This window comes from Hyperolius riggenbachi, chromosome 1, assembly GCF_040937935.1.
Source record: "Hyperolius riggenbachi isolate aHypRig1 chromosome 1, aHypRig1.pri, whole genome shotgun sequence".
NCBI classification, from domain to species: domain Eukaryota; kingdom Metazoa; phylum Chordata; class Amphibia; order Anura; family Hyperoliidae; genus Hyperolius; species Hyperolius riggenbachi.
The window spans coordinates 551,103,825-551,117,429 of record NC_090646.1 but is presented as its reverse complement, the minus strand read 5'-3'; positions in this window follow the sequence as shown (position 1 = coordinate 551,117,429).

Sequence of the window (13,605 nt, the reverse complement as noted above, 5' to 3'; positions counted from 1 at the left end):
TTTGCTGGCTAAAAGCTCTATAGGTATGTGGGGTTTACAGAATGACAGTGTCTTTGATAGGTCCTCTTTAATGTTAGAGAAGATAAAACATTGATATATGTATATTTTGAAAAAGAAAAAAAAGAAATAAACTTTGCATAGAGAGTACTTACTTCTTTTCCATGGCTTTATTTTCATGGTATATTTCACTACCCCAGAGCTCCATAATGGATGTAATTTTTTTTATTTCAGTATTAAGCTACCCTCTGTTGCAGAGTACATTTTGTTAGTTGTCATGGCTCTCTGCCTGCTCTATACTTATGGGTGTTAATATGCAGTAAAAGCAAGTCAGACTCTAATTTCCAGATGGTATTAATACATACATGACTTAACAGTTGTTTTAAGGATAAATACAGCAGCTGAACCCCACACTGCTATAGCAACCTCACTGCCAATTAATTTGTCCTCCCGAGCAGTCTGACAAAACGATGAGCGCTCCACCAGTCCAGCAATGTTCTGCCATATCTGAGCGGCCCTTCGATAGAGAGAAATGTAATGACCTTGCAAACAGTTGTAATTACAGCAATATGCTGACGATAATTTATCATTTGCAATGAATAAATGTTACATGCATTTATTGTATAACTTGAATAAAAATAGTAATTTAAAGCCCAAAACTGAACAAGGCAAGTTCTGAAAGCAACCATGTTGATTAGTGTAAATTATAATGATTGCCTTTAGTATTGAATATCTCAAGGTCAAAAGTCCTTTGTAAAACTGTGCATGACTGCAGCTGTGCACCGATCCATGCAGGCTTAAAGGAAATATGTAATATCTTAAAAATAAAAAAATGTAACTTTCTACCAACCCCCTGCAGATGTCCTGTGCAGATGTCCCGGGACAAAACGATCCTCCACCACTGCCCAGTTTAGTTACTGCCGACTAAGAAGTCAATGGTCACTGCGTCCTCACTCTCACTCAGATCGCCAGGAGCATCTTTTGCAGGCACAGGACTCTCCCGGCAACGTGGGCCGGAGTGTAGATGCACGGGGCCAGAGCCGTGCAGGTGCAGTAGCTGCTGATCGGGAAAAAAAAGTTAGCTGCGGCGGGGGACCGGAGGATCGTTTTGTCCCTTCACGGGCACAGGACGTCTGTGGGGGGCTGGAAGAAGCCCCAGGTAAGTTTTTTTTATGATATTACAGGTGTCCTTTAAGACATATCATCTTGTTAGTTTGCTGTTAGCAGAGTTCAAGTCTTACAAATGCCCAGCATCCACTTTTTAATTATTGTCCTTCCTTTGCTTTGGATATCACATGGTTACGCCTGATTAACACAACCACCAGCTGAATTTGGAGAACACAGGAAGCAGTGGCGTAGCTAGGGAGCTATGAGCCCCGGTGCAAGTTTTACATTGGGCCCCCCCAAGCACTCTATACGAAACAATTGATACGGCACAACAAAAGCTGCCATGGTCATCTACTGTATTAGAGGTACAAGAAGGGGATGGGGAACAGTTTGCTAATGATTACTACAATTCAAAGCATCTATAGAAGTGATTATTACCACCACAGGACCAATAAAAAGCTTATACTTTGGTTTAGGAAGGGCCCCATGGGGCCCCTTTGGTCCAAGGGCCCCAATGCAGTCACTACCTCTGCAACCCCTATTGCTACACCACTGACAGGATGCAAGATGTACTGCAGTTCCAAAACACACAGTTGTAAAACAATATTAACCTTTGCACTCAAAGATTACACTTGCAGCAACAAATAACACACACCGATGTGGTTGGATCTGACCAGATCAGGCCATTTGTGTACAGGGCCAGATTTCTGGGAAGGCCACAAAGGCCATTGCCTAGGGCGATAAAATCAGATAAGAAGGGTGGAAGGATTTGGAGAGAGAAGAGGTCATAAGTCAAAGTAAATCACCTCTTCTGGTCCCGCAGCACAGTCAGCCAGCGCCCTGCTCTGCATTAATAAATACAATTCCAGAGTTCCCCAATCCCAGCTTTTCTCTCTCACACTGCCTGATGTGTTATGACAATCATTCTTCTTTGTGATGGACATACAAGTTGATGTGAGAAATGCCAGGGATTTACATTACAAAGCAGATAGAACTAAGTTCCGCTGAGTTTTAATGCAGGCATTCAGAAACATCAGTCAGCTCTGCTAGTTTCTTCACCTTCTCTTTTACAGCTGTGACACTGACCCCAGCAGCTATTAATGACTTTCTTATCTAATGCTGGGAATACATGTTTCGTTTTTGCCTTCGTTTTAGCCTTCGATTCGTTCAGTAAACGAATCGAGTGTTGAAAACGTATGTAAAAAATAGTCATAATCTCATTATAGTTTCGATTAATAGACCCCAAAAACGAATGACTAGTGATCGAACATGTTTGATATTATCTCTCTTTATCCATCTAATCGAGCCATTGGTAGGCTTGATGGCTGTTCAGATCGATTATATGTTCGTTTATGTTAGTCCGTCCCTGTAAAAAGGGATTTTCGTTTCGTTTCTTTGCAGCCTTCGATCATTGGAAAAACGAAACCATCAGAATCGAAAAAAAAACCAAAACCGTGGGTGGTGATATTAACCGTACGTTCGATTATTTCGGGAATGAAAAGGACAAAAGGCACAATCGAAACGAAGGCTAAAACGAAGGCAAAAATGAAACGTGTATTCCCAGCATAACCCTTTCTTCCTAACCAGCAGTGATGATCTCTCTGCTTCAGTTAACTCTTTATTGACTCATTTTCTGTCCTCATTTCCTGAGCGGAACAGTTATCCCCTGTGCTCACCTCCTTATTCAGGAGGTCACTATCAGAAGGTGTAGTCCCCTCCTGCTTCAAGGGATCTACAATTATACCGGTTCCCAAAAAATGGGGCAGCACGGATCTCAACAACTTCAGACCCGTGGCCCTAACCTCAAACATCATTAAGATCCTTGAGAGACTGGTCCTTGCCAACCTTAAGAGCTCCACAAACGCCCTCCTTGACCCGCATCAATTTGCATATAGGGCAAACAGGTCTGTTGAGGACGCTATTAATGTTAGCGTGGCATACATCACAGAGCACCTGGACAGTCCCGGCTCCTACGCAAGGATCCTGTTCTTGGATTGTAGCTCAGCATTCAACACGATCTGCCCTGACATCCTGCTTGACAACCTGGCGCAGCTTGGAGTCGAACCCACTCTCAGTGGGTGGGTCAGGGACTTCCTGTCGGAAAGAACGCAACAAGTCAAGCTGGGCAACTGCTCCTCCAGCGTGAGAACCACCAACACTGGAGCCCCGCAAGGATGCGTACTCTCCCCACTCCTGTTCTCCTTGTACACCAACAACTGTACCTCAACTGCGGGCTCTGTGAAGGTCATCAAATTTGCAGATGACACTACCATCATAGGTCTAATCAGCAGCAATGGAGAGCAGGAGTACCGCAGCGAAGTGGAGAGAATCTGCAACTGGTGCAAGGATAACAACCTAGTACTTAACGCTGAAAAGACAGTTGAACTGATTGTAGACTTCAGGAGGCACCCCCCTCCTCTCCCACCAGTCCTCATAGGCGATTCCGAGGTCTCTAGAGTACCATCTGTTCGGTTCCTTGGTACGACCCCCACAAATGACCTGAAATGGGGGCAGAACACCACCAAAATTCAGAAGAAATCTCAGAGAAAGAGACTGTTCTTCCTGCGCCAACTCAAAAATTTGGCATGCCGCGGGAGCGGCTGACCAGCTTCTACACCGCAACCATTGAATCAATCCTCTGCTCCTCAGTCATTGTCTGGTATGCTGGTGCGACGGCCAGCGACAAGTATAAACTGCAGAGGGTCATAAATGACGCAGAGGATCGGATCTCCACTGCCACCTCTTGATCTCCTTCACTCTGCTAGGATGAAGTCGAGGGCCACTAGGATCCCTCGCGACCCCTCCCATCCTGGCAGCAGGTACGTTGAGCTTCTCCCGCCGGGTCACCGCTATAGAACTATCCCATCCAAAACTACCAGGTGCAGAAACTCCTTCTTCCCACAAGCAGTTCTTAATCTAAATTAGTGGGAGACTCCCATTAGCTGAGCATAACCTCCCAGTCGCTACCACCTTGGTCGGAATCTGATCTGTCCTTAAATTTCTGTTTTTGTAGGCCACAATGCCTTCCTGGAAATGTAATTGTTATATGTACCACAGCAGGCCTGTAAATGTCTGTCTTGCACATCTGTTTTGCCTGTCTTGTGTAGTTTGCCTATGCCATGTGTACCACAAATAATTCTGAGTATGACTCCTGTTGTACTTGGCGAATAAAAATGATTCTGATTCTTCAGCTCCTACCATCTATAAGAACTGCAGGAATAAAAATGTTGTTTGCTTACCTTTCATTGCTAAACTGTCACTATAAAGGACACCTGAGCTGTTACTACCTCTATGCTAGTGTGTATGGTTTGGCATGATGCATCCTTCTGCTTTCCTGTAGCAGTAGAGCATTGTACCATCTTAGCCATAAGCGAAAGCAGAGAGTTTTGAATCAGGATGATGCCATTTATTGGTTTAAAAGAAAGAGTAAGCTTTCGGCTAATGAGCCTTCTTCACACTTTGTTCCTGTATACTGCCAGTATGTTAGAGCACACCACCACAGAAATAAATGCACCCTGTATGTATTTAGAGAGCCTGTCTAATTCTCCCTCATCTGTGTCTAATCACAAGTGGTAATTTGATCTCTATCCTGTCACCCCACTGCCACAACAACTAAGCTCATTTGAAAGCACAGGATGTTAACAATATGTCTGCTTCCATGAAAGCAGGAAGTAGACACATTGCAGATTTATTGCAGGATTTATATCAGCTGTAACAAAGAAATGTTTTTCTTTAAAGGTTATGCTGTTGCATATCTTTTAGAGCAGAGAGGAAGTTCTGAGCTCAGGTCCACTCTAATTACAACAGAACATCCAAAGTGGTTCTTGACAGGATGTTTGCTAGTTACCTGTTCTCTGTTTTGGATGAGCTTCTCTCTATTGCACTGCCCTGCCACCTGTTTGTGGCTCTGACTGCAGCCAGTCGCACGGAGGACAAAGAAGCAGCGCATGCTCTGGCCACTCGCGCTCCCTGTAATTTCTCGCTCCTGCCCAGATGTGCACAGCAACCGAGGCCGGTAGTGTTATTGCATTTTTGACAAGTACCGTCATACATTAGCGTCATTTCTCAAGTATGCATGCCCAGAACACTATCGGCTGCTGTGCACATTCTAGCAGGAGCGCAAATTGCAGGAATTATTGTTAAATGGGGGGCAGAGCAGCACAACTGAAATGAGCCCATTCAAACCAGTGATCACTAGTCAGAGTGTTGGACAGAATATTTTTTGGTGGTGGCGGCGGGGGTATGGTTGGTGACAGCAGGCCTAGGGCACTGTAGAGTACAAATCCGGCCCTGTTTGTGTACAAGAATCAACAGGTGTCTAATAGACACCTGTGCTAATTATCTGTTATCGGGTACCCAAGCAGCGAGTTGGGCACTTGATTTGAATAGTAGCCAACTGGAAATAATGGTTGTTACCAACTAGTCGTTTAACCGCCAGGGTTAGTGTTAGGAATTAGGAGAGGGAGGTTAGTCTTAGATACTTGAAGGGAGTGTTAGTGTTTGTCATGGGGAAGGGGGAGTTAGGCACTAGGCTAGGAGGGTTCAGGTGAAAATGGGTGACGGTGGGGATGCATTTCCCGTTCTGCGCAAGCAAATTTAGATCTGATATTACAGCCCATTAAAATCAATAGGCTGCATCAAAATTTGACTGCTGAAGGATAGACAGCAGCATTTTTTGCACGTCACGCATGCCAATCCCCACAGCTATGTGTAGCACGGCTAGAGGGATACAAATGCGCTCTCACATTGGAACAAGTGCCAGCATACGTCTTGGAAACGCACTGTGGCATTACTGGAAACAGGCCCTAATCGTAGCAACATTCTGGGTTCCAAGATTGCAAGTGCTCCTCAGAGCAATTCTTCCGGAATGATGAATGCACACAAAAAAACAAAACATTGCATACATTTTGCATTTGCGGAGTTGCGGTTGCGTTTTCAAGATTGTGATAGGTAGGGGGTATTGTTGTACTTTCTATTTACAATGCTGTGGGTGCAATATATTTAAACCTGTGCTTTTGCTCCTTTCCTCCTTGAGTAGCACAGCAGGGACAATCGCAGGGATCTCTGGGGCCTGTCCTCAATCTACACAGCTTGCCGAAAACGCTGTCTGATTTTTTTACATTGGTTTTCAAGATGATGTGATTTAGTATGGAGCCTTTCTGTACCCACCTACACTCTCTGAAACATATTTAATCTTGTGGTTACTGAAAGACAATCAAAGCCAAAGCAAAGATGCTAGCAACTGCAATGCTTAATATTAGGCAGACTTTAAAGGGAAGGTTCAGGGAGGGTGGGTTAAAAATAAAAATCAAATTCCACTTACCTGGGGCTTCCTCCAGCCCGTGGCAGGCAGGAGGTGCCCTCGCCGCCGCTCCGCAGGCTCCCGGTGGTCTCCGGTGGCGCGCCCGACCTGGCCAGGCCGGCTGCCAGGTCGGGCTCTTCTGCGCTCCAAGGCCCGGAACTTCTGCGTCCCACGCCGGCGCTCTGACGTCATCGGACGTCCTCCGGGCTCTACTGCGCAGGCGCAGCACTACTGCGCATGCGCAGTAGAGCCCGGAGGACGTCCGATGACGTCAGAGCGCCGGCGTGGGACGCAGAAGTTCCGGGCCTTGGAGCGCAGAAGAGCCCGACCTGGCAGCCGGCCTGGCCAGGTCGGGCGCGCCACCGGAGACCACCGGGAGCCTGCGGAGCGGCGGCGAGGGCACCTCCTGCCTGCCACGGGCTGGAGGAAGCCCCAGGTAAGTGGAATTTGATTTTTATTTTTAACCCACCCTCCCTGAACCTTCCCTTTAAGTGCCAGTCTCCACTTGTTTGTATGGAGTAAATTAATACCCCCCAAAAAGAAGGGTCAAGTTATAGAGGAACTGTAACCAAGGATTGAACTTCATCCCAATCAGTAGCAGATATTGGCTTTCCCACAAGAAATCTTTACCTTTTCTGAAATGGATCATCAAAAGACTCTGTTTTGGCTGATATTGTGGTGAAACCCCTCCCCCAGTGTGATGTCAGCACCTAGGTATTGACATTACAATGGGGGAGCCTGTTGCATTATGGGAAATAACAGCTGTTTCCAACTGCCAAAAAAGCAGCTTCTCCTTCACCCGCCATCAGTAAAGATGTCGCCATGTGATAGATGTCAGAATGTAAATCAGGGAGAGGAAATATTTTACAATGGGCAAACACTGACTAAATTATTGATAATTATTGTAAAAAATTAAGCACTGCAGTTCCTCTTTAAGCAGTTTAATGGTATTTCGGGAAAACTGAAGATGTATTTCCAAATCACTCATGTAAAAGATAAGCATACTTATTATGTAAATACAGTATGCTAAGTAATTAAAAGCTGCATTACTGAGCAATAACGCATTTTTGATTTTGTCCACTTAACCCATTAGCAGCTTCAAAGGAATTATCTCATTTGACTTTACAAATACGTATCCTTCATGGTCATTGCAAAGAGAGCAATACACATCTGGCAAAATACCAAAGCAAGTCTTGATCATGTGACTGCATGGATCTGTTTCAAGTCTGCTAAGGTGGGAGGTCATGTGGGCATGGTATGGGTGAATACATTCTTCTATAAAACTAGAAAGACACTGTTTACCCAAAGCAAGGAACCAGCCTAGTTAGGCCTCTTTCATATGGACGGCCAAACGGCGTACTTGTGGAGCAGTTCAGCGGCCCACTCACATTAAAAAATAAAGTGGCCAGTTTTCTCCATAAAATTGTTTCTCATAGGTGCTTATAATACCAGTGTTCTCCCCAGGCTGTTTTAGCTGGATGCCCCACCCGGATAATTTTGGTGACCACCCGGCTATTATTGGCTCACCTCCTCATCTGCTCCCAATGCTGTAAGCAGAGTTGTGCAGAGAAGCGCTTACCCTGCATTCTCCCGTCACGCCCCACCTGGCTACTTTTTCATGCCACCCAGATGGAAAATATTTCTGGAGAGAACACTGAATACTGCAGTTTGGTAATGTTGATATGTGCGTAACAGAGGATAGTATGAAAGTAATCAGGCTGTGTATTCACTGCTGATGAGTTTCTCAGTGGAAAGTCTGAGCAGACAGAGGACTTGTTTCTCATATGCTTTATTTGTCTATTGGTTTGCTGCAGATTAGGACATTTTGAAGTACCGTATATTGTTTCACATGGCCATTGCAGAGCTACTTATTTTGATGGAAATATATTCTGACTCACCATTGAGGCATTTCTCTACTATCGGTATCCAGAATAGCTGACATAACCATGTGAATTCTTTACAGAAACAGCTAGGACTATGGAATTTCTATGCAACTTAGCAAGAGATTTATTTGTGGCATAACATATTACTCCTCCCTTCTTAAAGCAAACCTGAAGTAAAAATAAATTGATGAGATAAACGATTGTTCTGTATATGTGGTGCTACTCCTAAATAGGACTTTTTCCCATACATGAAAAGACGCACCAGATGATAGCAGCCCGCTGATTTAATATAGTCTGTCAGATCTAAGGCATTTTTTTTATATTAAAAGCTTTTATTAAACAAGATCATAACAAAATTAGTAGAGTTCAAAATCTAAAAAAGACGTATAAATTGCAAATAATAAGGTAGTATAAAGTAATTACAGGGGCTAAAAAAATATGAATAATATTAACAGGGCCATGCCTAAAATGAGAGAGAGAGAGAAGACGCACAAAAAGGTGACAAAGAACACTATATAACATTATGTGGAGCGATTTAAAGTGTCACAATAGGAAACCCAACAGTCTCATATTGTATCAAACTTCCCCAAATTATCAATACTAGAGTAAAATAGGCGGTCTGACAACCTAAGCATATCCATACGATCTCTTACACGGGAGAGCGGAAGGGAGCGTGTTTTCCAATGGCAGGCAATTACCCATAAGGCAACCAACAATACATATCTATATAGTCTGGAAAACAGATCTAAGGCTTCCTGCACACTGCATGTGATTCCGATAGTTAATCTTTACTGCATGTGGCATTTTTTGATCCGTTTTTCTGTTGAATGTATTCAGGGAAAATCGGAATTGAAAATCGGAATCAGAAATGGAACTGGAAAAAGGATTTGCAGTGTGCAGGGAGCCTTTTGCATTTTTGCAAGCGGAAAAACCATAAAAGACAAAACAAAAAATGCATGTAGTGGAAATGCAGCCATGAAGTAAACCTGAGGCGACCCTAAGATGATAAAACTATAGACTTACCTAGGAAAAGGGAAGCCTCTGCCACCGCTGCTGACCAGTACCCTCCTCAGATCTCTTCATACATGAGGGCAGCCATGCGGCATCCACGTAAGCCAGGCCGAGCAGCAGCACAGAGGCACACGAGTCGCTACGGCTTAAAGTGCAGGCACAGCTATACTCATGCAGTCGCAGTATGGCCGCGCCCATGCATGAAGAGGAGCATGGACATAATTAGAAATCGGACATGCTCTTGTCGGCCTCCTTTCTGGGGTCCACGCGTGGCAAGAGTGGAGGCCAGGAGGATGTGAAAAGCCTCTGCAGGATCCCGAGTCTTCCCTCTTCTTCAGTAATTATTTAGTTTTTTCATTATTTTTGCCTTGGGTACAGTTTAAACTGTTCAGGCCCCAATTCAATTAACTTTTTCCTTCATTGTTTTCGCCTCAGTGATATTTTAACACCTTGGCAATAAAATGTCTTTTAAGTCACCAGCAGCAAGCAAGAAAATTCTCAAAATAATTTATATCGTACATTTTCACTTATTTTTGCTACTTTTTCAGTTGCAGAGTGCTGAAAAGTTATTTTAAACAGACGATGAAAAATTGTCTCCTAGCAGAAAACTCAGGAGAAAAAAGGTAATTTAGTAAGGGTCACATCCCCATGCAAACAAATCTTGAATTGTAAACTTTTTAACTGCAGAGAAACTGTAATTTACAGCTCTGAATTCTTAATCCTTACAGTGGGAAAAGGAATACAATCTAGTTTTAAGTCGGTTTGGGACTGTAGTTAGATGTTTATCTCATCAGGGGGCTGATGCACACAGCGTGCTCGCCACAACCGCTGCACTATGCCACCGCCCACACTATGCTGTCATCCACACTAAGCTGCCACCCACTAAGCTGCTGTCCACACCTAGCATTCGCCACCAAATGCAATGCCCACGCTAAGCAACCGCCCACAACTGCACCACCCACACTATGTCAGCGCCATGCATTATTAATATTGATTTATAAAGTGCCAATATATTCCGTGGCGCAGTACAAAGTAAAAAAAACAAAAATAGGGCTCAGAATAATACAGACAATTGTTTACATACATACTGTATGTAACTGGTAATTACAATGACAAATGGAACTTGATAAATAAAATGTATAACAGAGTGCAAGCTACAAAATGAATAACTAGTTCCAAGACACAAAAGGGTGAGAGAGTCCTGCCCTTGTAAGCTTACAATCTAAATGATGCAAATGTATAACTTTCAGGTAGGATATAGAATCCCTGGCAGATTGGCTGTTAATTGTGCAGCTATCTGTAAACTGGCCGCTGTGTGTCCAAGCATAATTCCATCCTTTGTATATAGGATTCCTATGTCACTACAGTACTTTTTAAATGATACTTTAGTCATTAACCACTTTACCCCCGGCGGTACGAATTTCTCCGTCCCTTTTTTCCCTCCTAAAAAACCAGGGACGGAGAAATCCGTACCTTCCGTGCTCCCGCCGCTGTCCGCGCTACCGCCGCTCATGCGCGCGCACCCGCCGCTCGTGCACGCCCCCGCCCGCTTGCCCGGAGATCAATGAACGGGAAAATCCATTCCCGTTCGTTGATCTAAGCCCCCGCAATGATCTGCTGCTTCTTTCAGAAACAGCGCGATCATTGTGAGTCTCCCAGCCTCCTACTGCTTCCTGTAAGCGTCCTTCCGGTCGCTTACAGGTCGCATGTAAACATACTCACTGTGGCCATCTTGTGTCCAAATAGTAAACTACACCCTAATGCATTTTACACAAACAAATAAATTGTTTTACATAATAAATTAACTCATTACCTCCCACACTCCCCAATTTTTTTTTTTTGTAATTTTTAAAAAAAATAAATATATACAATAAAAAAAAAACATAAATAGTTACCTTAGGGACTGAACTTTTTAAATATTTATGTCAAGAGGGTATAACACTGTTACTTTATAAACTACGGGCTTGTAATTAGGGATGGACGCAAAATTGAAAAAAATGCACCTTTATTTCCAAATAAAATATTGGGGCCAAACATTGTGATAGTGACATAATTTAAACGGTTTTATAATCGGGAATAATGGGCAAATAAATTTCATGGGTTTTAATTACAGTAGCATGCATTATTTAAAAACTATAATGGCTGAAAACTGAAAATAATAATTTTTTCCCACATTTATTCCTATTTTCCCCATTAAAACACATTTAGAATAAAATAATTCTTGGCATAATGTCCCACCTAAAGAAAGCCTAATTGGTGGCGGAAAAAACAAGATATAGTTCATTTCATTGCGATAAGTAATAATAAAGTTATAGACGAATGAATGGACGGAGCGCTGAAATGTGAAAATTGCTCTGGTGGTCAGGGGGTAAAACCCCTCAGTGGTGAAGTGGTTAATAGAATTGGAAATTGATGGTGTGTGTGTGTGTGTGTATAGTGTGTGTGTGTGTGTAGGCAGGTGCGCTTTGGCTTGCCGCACCTCCCGTTGCGCGGCGTCTTTATCCATTCATCTGTAACTGGCCCCGTTCCAAAGCCGTGGCCGGCACAGTATGTCCGCAGGAGTATGTGCACACTTTCCTGGGAAGACATAGCCAGCACATGCGGCCACCAGGTGCCATAGCAGACATACTGCGCATGTGCACGTAGCATGTCCGGGTCAGGTGATCGTACCCGCCGGCTACATCTCCCCGCAGGAGTGCACGTGTACTCCTGCGGACAAACCGACCCAGCCGACCAGGGCTTTGGAATGGGACGGGCTACAGAAGAACGGATAAAGATGCCAGGCCACGGGAGGTGTGGCAAGCCTATGCGCACCTGCCCACACACACACAGGGTGCCAATTTACAATTATATTAAGGACTATGGTATCCTTTAAAGGACAACCGTAGTGAGCAGAATATGGAGGCTGCCATATTTATTTCCTTTTTAGCAATACCAGTTGCCTGGGAGCCCTGCTGATCTATTTGGCTGCAGTGGTGTCTGAAGAACACCAGAAATAAGCATGCACATAATCTTGTCAGATCTGACAATAATGTCAGAAAAACGTGATCTGTTGCATGCTTGTTCAGGGTCTATGGTGAGAAGTATTAGAGGCAGAAGATCAATAGGATAGCCAGGCAACTGGTATTGCTTAAAAGTAAAAAAAAAAAAAATATGACAGCCTCTATATCCCTCTTGCTTCAGTTGTCCTTTAAGCTATATCTGCACAAATTGTTGTCACCAGACAAGTAGATAAATGAAGCAGAAGTATTAGGGTTTGTTCAAGGAAATTGGCTTTCCTCAGAAGACTGGCTGAGACAGAAATGACATTCTAAAAGTGTGACATAAATCAGACACCAGAGGTTCAACTTGCAGCCAAGGCCCTGGCCAACTGTTTCATTTAAAAGCAGTTCTGAAAGGAACCATTTTTTCAAGCTCGCATGATAAAATGTCAGAGTGCATCATTGGATCCTATTTAAATTAAAACACTCAGCTATCCCCAAGTGAAATATTGGTTTTGAAAGGACAAACATTTTCAGCATAACTATGTTTATAAAGTTTTTGTATCTTAAAGAGAACAAGAGACAAAATAAAGAAAAGATTTTATACATACCTGGGGCTTCCTCCAGCCCCTATACGCACGGATTGCTCCCACGCCGCCGTCCTCCGCTGCCTGCAACTACAAGAACCAGCTCCCCGCTCTTCTATCAGTCGGAGCCAGTCTAGCGTAGAAGTGCGCTCTGCGTATCTCTCCAGCAGCTGCTGGAGAGATACGTAGAGGGCGCACTTCTCCTGCATAGCCTGGCTCCGATGACGTCAGTGATGGGAGTCGGTTCTCGTAGTTGCAGGCAGCGGAGGATGGCGGCATGGGAGCAATCCGTGCGTATAGGGGCTGGAGGAAGCCCCAGGTATGTATAAAATATTTTCTTTATTTCGTCTCTGGTTCCCTTTAAATACATTTATATTGCTGTAACAATGGGTGTCAGCAAGTAACAGAGTAATTATGAGGTGATCTGCAGTATCACCTATAATACAGATGTATACCTGATTATATGGTGATCTGCAGAATCACCAATAATAGAAGTATAACGGACAACTGATGTGATAGCTAAAGTACAGGTAGGTGATTGGTGCAACAGTAGTACTGATAGATATCAGAGTCACCTCACCAGAGGAGCTGGTGGGCGATATAGTACAATGAGCTCCTCACCAGTGGCAAGGGCTCACTGGTGAGAATAGAGGAGCAACAATAAGTACTGATAGATGTCAGAGTAACCTCACCAGAGGAGCTGGTGGGCACTACAGTACAATGAGCTCCTCACCAGT